The sequence below is a fragment of the Aethalodelphis obliquidens genome, unplaced genomic scaffold, assembly GCF_003676395.1.
Source record: "Aethalodelphis obliquidens isolate GAN/ISIS:26980383/991018 unplaced genomic scaffold, ASM367639v1 scaffold265, whole genome shotgun sequence".
Lineage (NCBI taxonomy): Eukaryota > Metazoa > Chordata > Mammalia > Artiodactyla > Delphinidae > Aethalodelphis > Aethalodelphis obliquidens.
The window spans coordinates 20903-31044 of NW_020838179.1; the positions used below are offsets into that span (position 1 = coordinate 20903).

The window sequence follows — 10142 nt, forward strand, 5'->3', positions numbered from 1 at the left end:
AGGAAGTTTTCCTTTCTTCTCAAAATATAGAGAGGAAACACCAAATAGAAAGATGCAAACAAATATCAATAAATCTATAACCAGTCTTACGGATACACACATTTATCCATTCGTGAATGCAGGGAAGGGAATAGCTATGTCTACATGTTCAGTATCTACATAACATACAGAATAGAAAAAAGCAGGCTAGGACTTTTAGCCACAGATAGAAACTGCAGGTAACCCAGGTTAAGTCATTAACTCATTACGTGACTCTGGGCAAGTCACTTGATTTCTCTTTGCCCTTTGGTCCACCCGCCAGTTGGGCACTACATAGAAATTCCCTGAAAACCAGATGTTACATCAAAGGCAATATTTCCTGGAGACCAGCCTTGCTGACTTCTTTGAAAGGCACTAAATTTAGAAGTAGCGTGCAAATAACACTGTTCAGATTAAACTCGCTTATTAGTGGTCCAGATGATAATCAAAGGCAAACAGATGGTCGCTTAATGAATGTTATTGGAAGGAAGGCATCTTTAAATATAGGATTTGTGTGAAAAGTTTGCTTTTTCTTACAAGTTATTTTGAAATTATGTTGGAAAGTTGGCATCTTTTTTCAGAATATAACTCTGTGGAGTCTCATACACATGTTGAGTAAGATCAAAGCTTTGGAGAGCCAACGGAAGGCTGCTCCAAGTCGAATAAGCAAAATTATGCAGTTAAAATGGAGCTTGAAAACCTTAACAGAAAGTATATAGTTATCAAGAGCCACAGCGTATATCTTAAGGAATCGGAGATATCGAATATACCTTGCTTTTTAGAAACCTGACCCAATCTATACAAGTGCCAGAATAGGAAATGTTTTTCCTTTTAGCCTAACATGTTGAGAACAGGATTTTATTTATTTGTTTTTTTCAAGAAACATGCCATCCTCCTTGCTCAGCAAAATGTGGTTATTGGCTATATCTCCTTCCCTTCTATACAGAAAAAGATTTACAAACTGTATCCTAAAACAGGCAAGATAGCTTTCCACATGACTACTGGAGTCTCCGAACCAGCAGCAACTCAGGTTATTGATGTTAACTAATGTTAGTAACACAACTCATGTTAATTGATTATTTATAAAATTCTAGGTGTTAGGCACTTTTTACAGAAGATATTTGTTTTTTTGTCCAGTTTTCCTGGAGTACAACTGGGATTGATAGAGGCACAACTCTACAAGGTAATGTATCATTCAGGGTTAATCCAGGATACAGAAACCACACCAGTTAACTGAATAGAGAGAAATGAATATAAAGTATTCTTAACTAGATACAAAGTAATTAACTAGGTAACCGAAGGAGTAAAAGGAGAACTCTAATTAGTGGTGGGCTGCTAAGTGTTTACAACCAGATCTCTGGTTGGGGAAATCTGATTTGTAGCATTTGCCAATTTTCATGGTGTAAATACTCCCAGCATGGCAGATTTCCAGCTACCAGCAGTTTACCATCTCACTTGCAAAATTCCTGAAAATTTAACAATAGACTCTGCAAGCCAATATGGGCTGGCTCTGGCACAGAGGTAGCAACTGCAGGAAACCGCTAACATCCCTAGGGCTGAGGAACAAAGAAGCTGGAATTACTGAAACTTAGTAGCCTGGAGGAGGGGCCCCGCAGCGTGAGGCAGCCTCTGCTCCATGGTAACCACGTGTACCCGAAAGGCCGTGATCAAAAATGCAGATATGTCGGAGGAGATGCAACGGGCTTGGTGGAGTGTGCTACCCAGGTGTTGGAGAAATATAACACTGAGAAGGACATTTGACAAGTACAAGCCAACCCAGCACAGCATCGCAGAAGGAACTTCGGTACTTACGCGACCCCTGTAACTAAACACTTGATCTACTTCTACCTGAGCCAAGTGGCCATTCTTCCGTTCAGATCTGGTTAGAAACATGGACTGTACCACACACCCGGTGATCTATCCAAAAACAAGGACTGCAGCCTGAATTCCAAATACCAGAGACTGAAATCTTCATCCTCCCCTAAAGGAACACCTCGATCTTTGAGATTTCATTGTCTTGCTTTGAACAGGGTATTCTAATTTCTTGTGGTTATAAAACAATTAGCAAAGCAGCCTACATTTGTAATTTTTATCTAGTCCCCATGTTTTTTCTTCTCAAAATCCATTCCTTTCAAAATAATAAATAAATAAATCTGATGGAGAAGTGTGAAAAATAAATAAATGCATGCACACATAAATATATAAACAAAAAGGAGGTGTGACTGGTGCCAGTGGCTGAAATGAAGCACAATATTTGAAAGTGTCAGAGGAACTGCAAACTGGATTCAATTCTGACTTCAGAAAGGAACTGCCGCCGCAGGATGGAAAAGCACTGCTGGAGCACAGCTCATAGGAACAGGAAGAGCTCAGAAGCCAACAGGAAGCAGACGGGAAGGAGCGTGGCTTCCTCCTCCAGCCTGGCCATCTCCCTCTAGTGCCCCCTGATGGAAGAGGAAAAGGGAACTGGCGGCAAAGCTGGATGTGGTTTGCAGAGTCCTAGCCCCAACATTGCTGAGCTGAATCTAGAAAGATGGTTTGGAGCTGAAAGGCAATAGTTTAATAACTGGCCCAGTTATAATCGGAAGAATAATATACTTGTATAACTCTTTACAATTTGCAAAGCTTTAGAAAAAACCAAATTGAAATGATAATCACCATTTACTGCTAAGTATTTATGAGCCAGGAACCATGCTAAATTTTATACACAACGTATCTCATTCAATTTTCAGAATGGTCGTATGAGGTAGGTATTGTTAACCCCATTTAGTTTATGAGGAAACAGAGGTACAAAAAGTTTAAGAGAGCTGCCAGAGATTACACAAGCTGATGGCGACTAAGTGGTTGTTACACATGAAGTCCACAGTATGGTCTCTTAGCCACTGGGCTGTCATTTTCAGTAGGAAAGAAACCAAAATGACAAGCACCAAATTCATTTGATATCTACTCCGGAAGATTTATATTCTGAATGGGGTAGAGCAGAGATCCTATTAGTGGTGACAGTTCCTGCTCTCAGACATTGCATAGAAGAATTTGGTAATATGCAAAACAACAGCTCTCACTAAGAGGTCTATGTTAAAGTTGGGGTCAGCTGGAAAGAAAACCATAAAAATAGCAACCTAAACCATTCAGGGGCTTCATTTTTGTCACATAAAATGAGTCCAGAGTTTGGCAGTCGAAGAATGAATGGTAACACTCTGATGCCCTCAAGGATCTAGGTTCTTTCTAATTTTTCCCTCATTTTCACTCTTCCTTTGCAGGTGTCTTCCCTTCTCATGCTGCCGCCTTGTGCCAAGACTGTTCCTTCATATCAAAATTTGAGTCAGTGTTTCAGTTGAAAAGAGGGAAAGGATGAAGAAAGGCTAATTCTGCTCCCTTCAAAGAATTTCTCAGAAGCCCCACCCAGGAAATTCTGCTTACATCTCATTGTCCAGAACTGCATCACATGGCTACTCATAGCTGAAAGGGAGGCTGGGAAATACCTTTTGTAGCTAGGCATATTTCCACACAATAAAATAGGAGTTCAGTTAATTTGAAAAAAGAAAGGATATTGGTTTGCAAATTATGCACATCAATCACAAAAGATAAGCAGGGTTTGTAGGATCAACAGCTTATTTCCCCTTTACTTAGTTGTCTGACTTTGCCATTTCCCAACCTCTTCACTTTTCATTGACTCTGTGACCCGGATTTTCCAAGGCACCCTCAGCTGAAAGTGTTCACCTCTTTGTCCCATAAACTCTCTCATATTTGCCAGCCCTGTGTCCTGACTTTGGTATGAAAAATATGTGTCCATATAAACTATTTATCTGTTTTCTGGTAAATTCTTCAACAGCCCTTCCATTCCTCTTAATTCTCAATTTAGGCCCAGCTGACCCTAAAACTAAAGTCCCAAAATGTCCCCTTTCGTTTTGTTTGTTTTTTCATTTTTTTGGACCATTTTGTCAAACTTCTGTTGTTTCTGGTAATTTGATTTAACATTCTTAGGGTTTGGAACCATTGCTGGATCAAACTGAATAGAACATGTCAAGAGGGATTATTAAACTTCATATGAAGTGATATTCTCCTCCAACAGAGTACCTCCTCTCCTCTTCATCCAAGGAGATTGTGAGCTTGAAGAGTAAGGGTTAGGAGATCCTAAGCATTCAGCCTTTGAGCTACTTACTCTCTATACTCTTTCTTCATACTATCTTAACCAGAATAAATAGAACTTTAAACACTAGGACGATTTCAAGAAGACAGGAAAGCATTCCAAGTAGGCACAGCACCCCTTTCCTCTCTCTCCAAGAGATCATGGCCATGAGAATCAATAACCAAGCTCCAGTAGGCAATAACTTAATAGGACAATGTGTCAGGTAAGAGGTAGGTGACATATAATTACTATGCAATAATCTTAGCCTTCATTTTAGCAGATGGTCATAAAGTGTTGATCTGTGTATGTGTGTGTGCATGCACTTAATTCTACACACCTATACCACCAGAGCAGGCCCTTATGCCTTTTTCCCTCTTTTTCTCCTAAGGTTGTTTTTTTTTTAATAGATTTCTTTTAGAAAGGTTTTAGATTTACAGAGAAACTGAGCAAATAGTACAGAGCGCTCCCATATACCTTCCCCTCACCCAGTATACCCTATTATTAACATCTTATATGAGTATGGTACATTTGTTACAATTAATGAACCAATATTGATACATTATTATTAAATAAAGTCCAGAATTTATTAACATATTTTTTTTAGTTTTTACCTAATGTCTTTTTTCTGTTAGAGGATCCCACAAGGCTACCACATTCATTACATTTAGTCATCATGTCCCTTTAGGCTCATCTTGACTATGACCGTTTCTCACTTTCCTTGTTGTTTTTGTTGTTTGTTTGTTTTTATTGGAGCATAACTGATTTACAATGATGTGTAAATCTGTGCTGTACAGCAAAGTGAGTCAGTTATACATATACATATCTCCACTCTTTTTTAGATTCTTTTCCCATATAGGTCATTACAGAGTATTGAGTAGAGTTCCCTGTGCTATACAGTAGGTCCTTATTCGTTATCTATTTTCCTTGTTTTTAATAACCTTGACAGTTTTAAGGAGTGCTGGTCAGGTGTGTTGTAGGATGCCCTCTACTGGAATTTGATGTTTTGCTCTTGTCCAGTTTGGGATTATGGGTTTGGGGGAGGGAGATCACAGAGGTAAAGGGTCATTTTTACCACAGTCGTATCAGGGGTACATACAATCAACAGAACTAATTATTTTGAAGTTGACCTTGGTCACTGGCTAAAGTAGTGTTTGTCAGGTTTATCCACTATAAAGTTACTCTTTTTTCCCCTTTCTGTACTGTATGCAGTTTTCAAGGAAACCAATGTATACAGTCCACACTTAAGAAGTGAGGAGTTATGCCCCCTTCCCTGAGGGTGGAGTATCTGCACAACTTATTTGGACGTCTTCTGCATGGGAGATTTGTCTCTTCTCCCCCATCTACCTCTTTATTCAATCATTTATCTATATCAGTGTGGGCTTACAGATATTTATTTTATACTCTGGGTTATGATCCAATACTACTTTGTTTATTTTGTTGTCCAAAAATTTCCAGCTTTGGCATTGGCATCTCTTTCAACTGACTCCTGTGCCCCTTTGATGTAATACAAATCAACGTAGCTTTGGTTTTTAGTTCGTTTTTTTGTTCCTTTGTTCCGACCTTCCTTATTTGGGGGCTCTACAAGATTCACCAGGTTCATCTTGTATTATTTCCTTCCCCAGTCCTAGAATTAGCCATTTCTCCAGTTATATTTTCATCTTTATTATCAATTTTAGTTGTTTCAACAATTCTTTATTCAATAAATAAGAATGAAGTTCCTGCTTCCTTTTGCTTCCAACAAAGAAGAGATGAGAAGCAGACACACACAAAAAATAAGTTCAAAAGAAGCAGATCCTCGAGAGAAGGAAGGAAGAAAGGGTTTCACGTCTTCTATTCCCTATCGTTACCAGGAGGTAAGTCACACTTCCAGACTGTCAGAGGGGAAAGTCCATCTGCAGGAGAAAGTCAACACCTGGACCCCCTCAAAGCATCCCTAGCGTGGGTGCTGTCCCTCCAAAAGAACCTCTGCTCTCTTTTTTCCTGCAGGGAAAGGTCCTTGCATCTCATCTTGAAAAGAGAGGACACCATCCAGCACAGCTGTGTCCTCTGGAAATGGTTCAAACTCTGGTGCCAACATGAAGAAGGATAAAAGGAGCCCAAGGAATGTCTCTAGTGAAGATGAAAGTATCCACAAGCCCCTCAAGATATCAAGATACCCTTGTGAGAATGCCAGTGTGTGTAAAGTGGCCAGTGGGTGTTTCAATGAAACAGTACCAAGTGAGAGGCACTGAATGCCATCTCCTAGGGGTGCTGTAAATATGTTAATAGGATCACATTACAGAGAAGGGGGTCCAGCAAATTGTGTGCTCCTGAAGGCACCAACAAATGGATAGAGGGAAGCAAGAACCATAAAAACTGGCTGGGGTTTCCCTTCTCAGTGGCTGCTTCCTCCAGAAAGCCCTCCCTGGCCCATGGAATGGCCTGGGTGGGGCATCTTTGAGCACCTAAAGCTGTGAACTCTCACTCACTTATCAACAAATGTTTACTCACCCCTAATATGAGTCAAGAACTAAGCTATGTGCCAGGGATAAAGAATTACACCCTGAGACTCAAAACTCACATACCAGGGGATGGAGAAGGAGGGTGGGGGAATCACAAACATGTCAGTATGCAACTTCAATACCATGATAGGAGGCAATAGGCAAGACAGAAGAAGAATAACTGCCCAGGTTATGAGGCAAAGGATGGTGGAATGGATGAAGAAACGTCCAAGCAGTCTTAAAGGATGACAATTAATCCTCCAATTCCACTCATTGACCATTCTTCATATTATCTAATATATTATATTCTTCTCTTGCTTTTTCTCTCTAACTTCTCTTAGACACACCTTTTGATTTGCTCACTGTAATCAGTCAGGTTTCCACCAGCGAAAACAGAACCAGTAGGATATATATGTAAAGAAATGGGAGATAGATAGAGATAGAGAGAAAAGGAAAGAGAGGAAGCGAGAGAGAGAGGGAGGGATTTATTGCAAGGAATTGGCTTACACAATTGTAGAGGCCGGCCAGGCAAGTCTGAAATCCTTAGGGCAGGCTGGAAGGAAGGACAGGCTGGAAACTCTTGCAGGAGCTTGACACTGCAGTCAGCAGGTGGAATTTCTTCTTCCTCAGGGAAACCTCAGCTCTGTTCGCAAAGCCTTTCAACTGATTGGATCCAGCCCACCCAGATTTTTCAGGATAATCTCCTCTTACTTAGAGTCAACTGACTGTAGATGTTAAACAGCTCTACAAAATACATTCACAGCAACACCCACATGACTGTTTGATTGATTAACTGGGAATTACAGCCTAGCCAAGTTGACACATACAACTGACCATCAAACTCACCCATCTCTTTCTACTATCTGCCTTCAGTGCACCACTCACATGAGATCACAGACTTCCCTGGCGGTCCAGTTGTTAAGACTCCCCGCTTCCACTGCAAGGGGCACAGGTTCGATCCCTGGTCAGGGAAATAAGATCCCGCATGCCGTGCAGCGCAGCCAAACAAACAAACAGAAAAACACACACATGAGATCACAGTGAGAGGAACTCCTCTAGGACTTGTGCAATATAATAGCCCAGCTTATTCACTGATTCACCCCCCTCCCACCCAACACACCTAACTACTCGGAGCCTTTGCCTGGACTCGGGCAGGGCTATAGCTGCCTGTCTGGGTGTGCCCAGGGTACAGATCACTATTGAACATTTCCTGGATAAACAAAGAGGACTATTGTAATACATGCGAAAGGGGAAAGGATGCCACATAACCATTTAGAAAGATGGTAAATGCAAGGCACATTCACTTAGAAATTAATGAAAGACAAAAATATGGGAGTTTTGGACCCTAGGGGGGAAAAAAACAACTTCTATTCCTTTCTCCTTTAAGTGTACAGAACAGAAATTAAGTACTCAGACCCTGCAATCAACTGGATTTGAAATTTACTTTATATAACCTATTTGAAATCTAGTGGCAATTTCATAACCATTGTGAACCTCAGTTTCTTCAGCTATGGCATGGGAAAATAATAAACCTTACCTCAGAAAGTTGTTATGAGGATAAAAGAAAAAATACATGCAAAAGCACTTAGCGCAAAGACAAGCATCCTGTAGAGTTTTTTAAAGTCACTATTATTATCATTAAGTAACTGCTCTGTGCCAGGCAAAGTAGGGGATACTGAGACAAGTAAGAACCTTGAAAATCCTTTGAGAAATGTCAGACATATAAACAATTTCAATGCAATATGTAAATCCAACAGGAGACAGGGTAGCAGAGAAAGGAATGAGTACTCCAGCCTAAGAATCAGGAAGACTTCCCAGTGGAAATTTCACATGAACTGGGCTTCCAAGGACCAGCAGTGCTTCCTGAGCACAAAAGCAGGGTAGGGCATTGCAAGCATAAGGAATAGCATGTGTAAAGGCAGAGGCATAGAAGAGCACAGTGCATCTAGAGGTGAGCAGAAGTCCAGCGTGAATGGAGCATAGGCATTGTACGGTGTAGGAAGGAGGGGTGGGGTAAGGTGGAGGAGGTGGAAAGTGGGATAAAGACATCTGATGAAGGCTGATATGGCATGTTAAGGAGATTGGCCTCTAGCCTGAAGACAGTTGGAGGCAGGCTCCCAACTCTGCTTTTGGCCACTAAGCAATTGTACTGTAAATTGATAAAGCAGCATTTGTATTTACTTGTCTACAAGCCAGACATAGCAAATGCACACATCCCCATGGAAATGTTCCTCGCCAGGATCATCAGTAATCCGGGCAGAGGAGGGACAGGGGGATTACACATACCAAAAACAAGTCAACCATGGCGCCCAACCCAGTCCATCACCTTACATCACCACATGGCCGGACTTACAGAGGATGTGGGGAGGAAGAAAACTTTCTTAGTTGAAACAGAAGGACATATCCACAAGTATTTTTCTCTCTTCTCTCCCTTCTGCACACTCCAGTTCTGAACTATTTTACATAATTGACTATTCCTTCCTCCTTTCAGCATTTGCTTCTCTTGGCTTCTTGGACAACCTCATTCTCCTGGTTGTCTTTCTACCTCACAAGATGCTCCTTCTCAGTCTCCTTTGCTGGTTCCTAACGTTGGAGCCCCAGATTTCAATCTTTGGACCTCTTCCCCATCTTCCCTCATTCCCTAGGTGTTTTCATACAAATGTATTACTTTGTAATACATTTGTAAATGTAATACCATCAATCTGCTGACAATTTCCAAATTTATATCACCACTCAGACCTCTCCCTTGGATTTCAAACTCTGTATCCGATTGCCTGCTCAATATTTCCACTCGATATGTCAGGCATCTCAAACTGAAGATGGATAACACTAAACTTTTGGTCTTTCAAGCCAAATCTGTTCAATAAACATAAATCCCAAGATCCTTTTAAAATATAAATTATCACCTCACTTCCCTGATCAAAACTGTCCAACAGCATCCTATTTCCTTCACAGTAAAAACCAAAGTCCTACAAAATTCCAGATGTTGAATTCCCTCCCCTTTACCTGCTTGACATTGATCTCCTACTACCCTCCACCATGGTCATTCCACACCAGACACACCAGGTTCTTGCTTTTCTTCACGTACAGAAGCACACAGGAGCCTCAGAGCCTTTACACTTCTTCCGCCTGCTAAGGATGCTCTTCCCCCAGATGATTGCAGATTGGATGTCACCTTCTCAGTGAAGTCTTCCCTAAGCACTTTATTTAAAATATTAAGTCCACCACTGTCAACACCCCATACAGAATGCCATATCTCCTTTTCTGCTTCATTTTCTCCTTAGCACTTGTCACCATCTAATCAGGCATCTCATATAGTTTTTACTTCTCAATTAGTCGTTATTTTTCTCTCTTGCCACCACCACTAGAATACAATAAAGCATGAAGATGTTTTCTTCTGTTTTATTCACCACTATGTACCCTACAACAAAAAAACAGAACCTGGAGCATAGTGGCTACTCAATAAACATTTTTAAAATTAATGAATCAACCTATGGAGAAAGCACTGCACTTAGAGT

The 10142-nt window shown here is 40.8% G+C and overlaps 1 pseudogene; it reads left to right on the forward strand.

Moving 5' to 3' along the window:
* Positions 1-1654: 1654 nt before the first annotated feature.
* Positions 1655-1905, forward strand: LOC113616623 (dynein light chain 1, cytoplasmic-like; annotated as a pseudogene).
* Positions 1906-10142: the final 8237 nt, after the last annotated feature.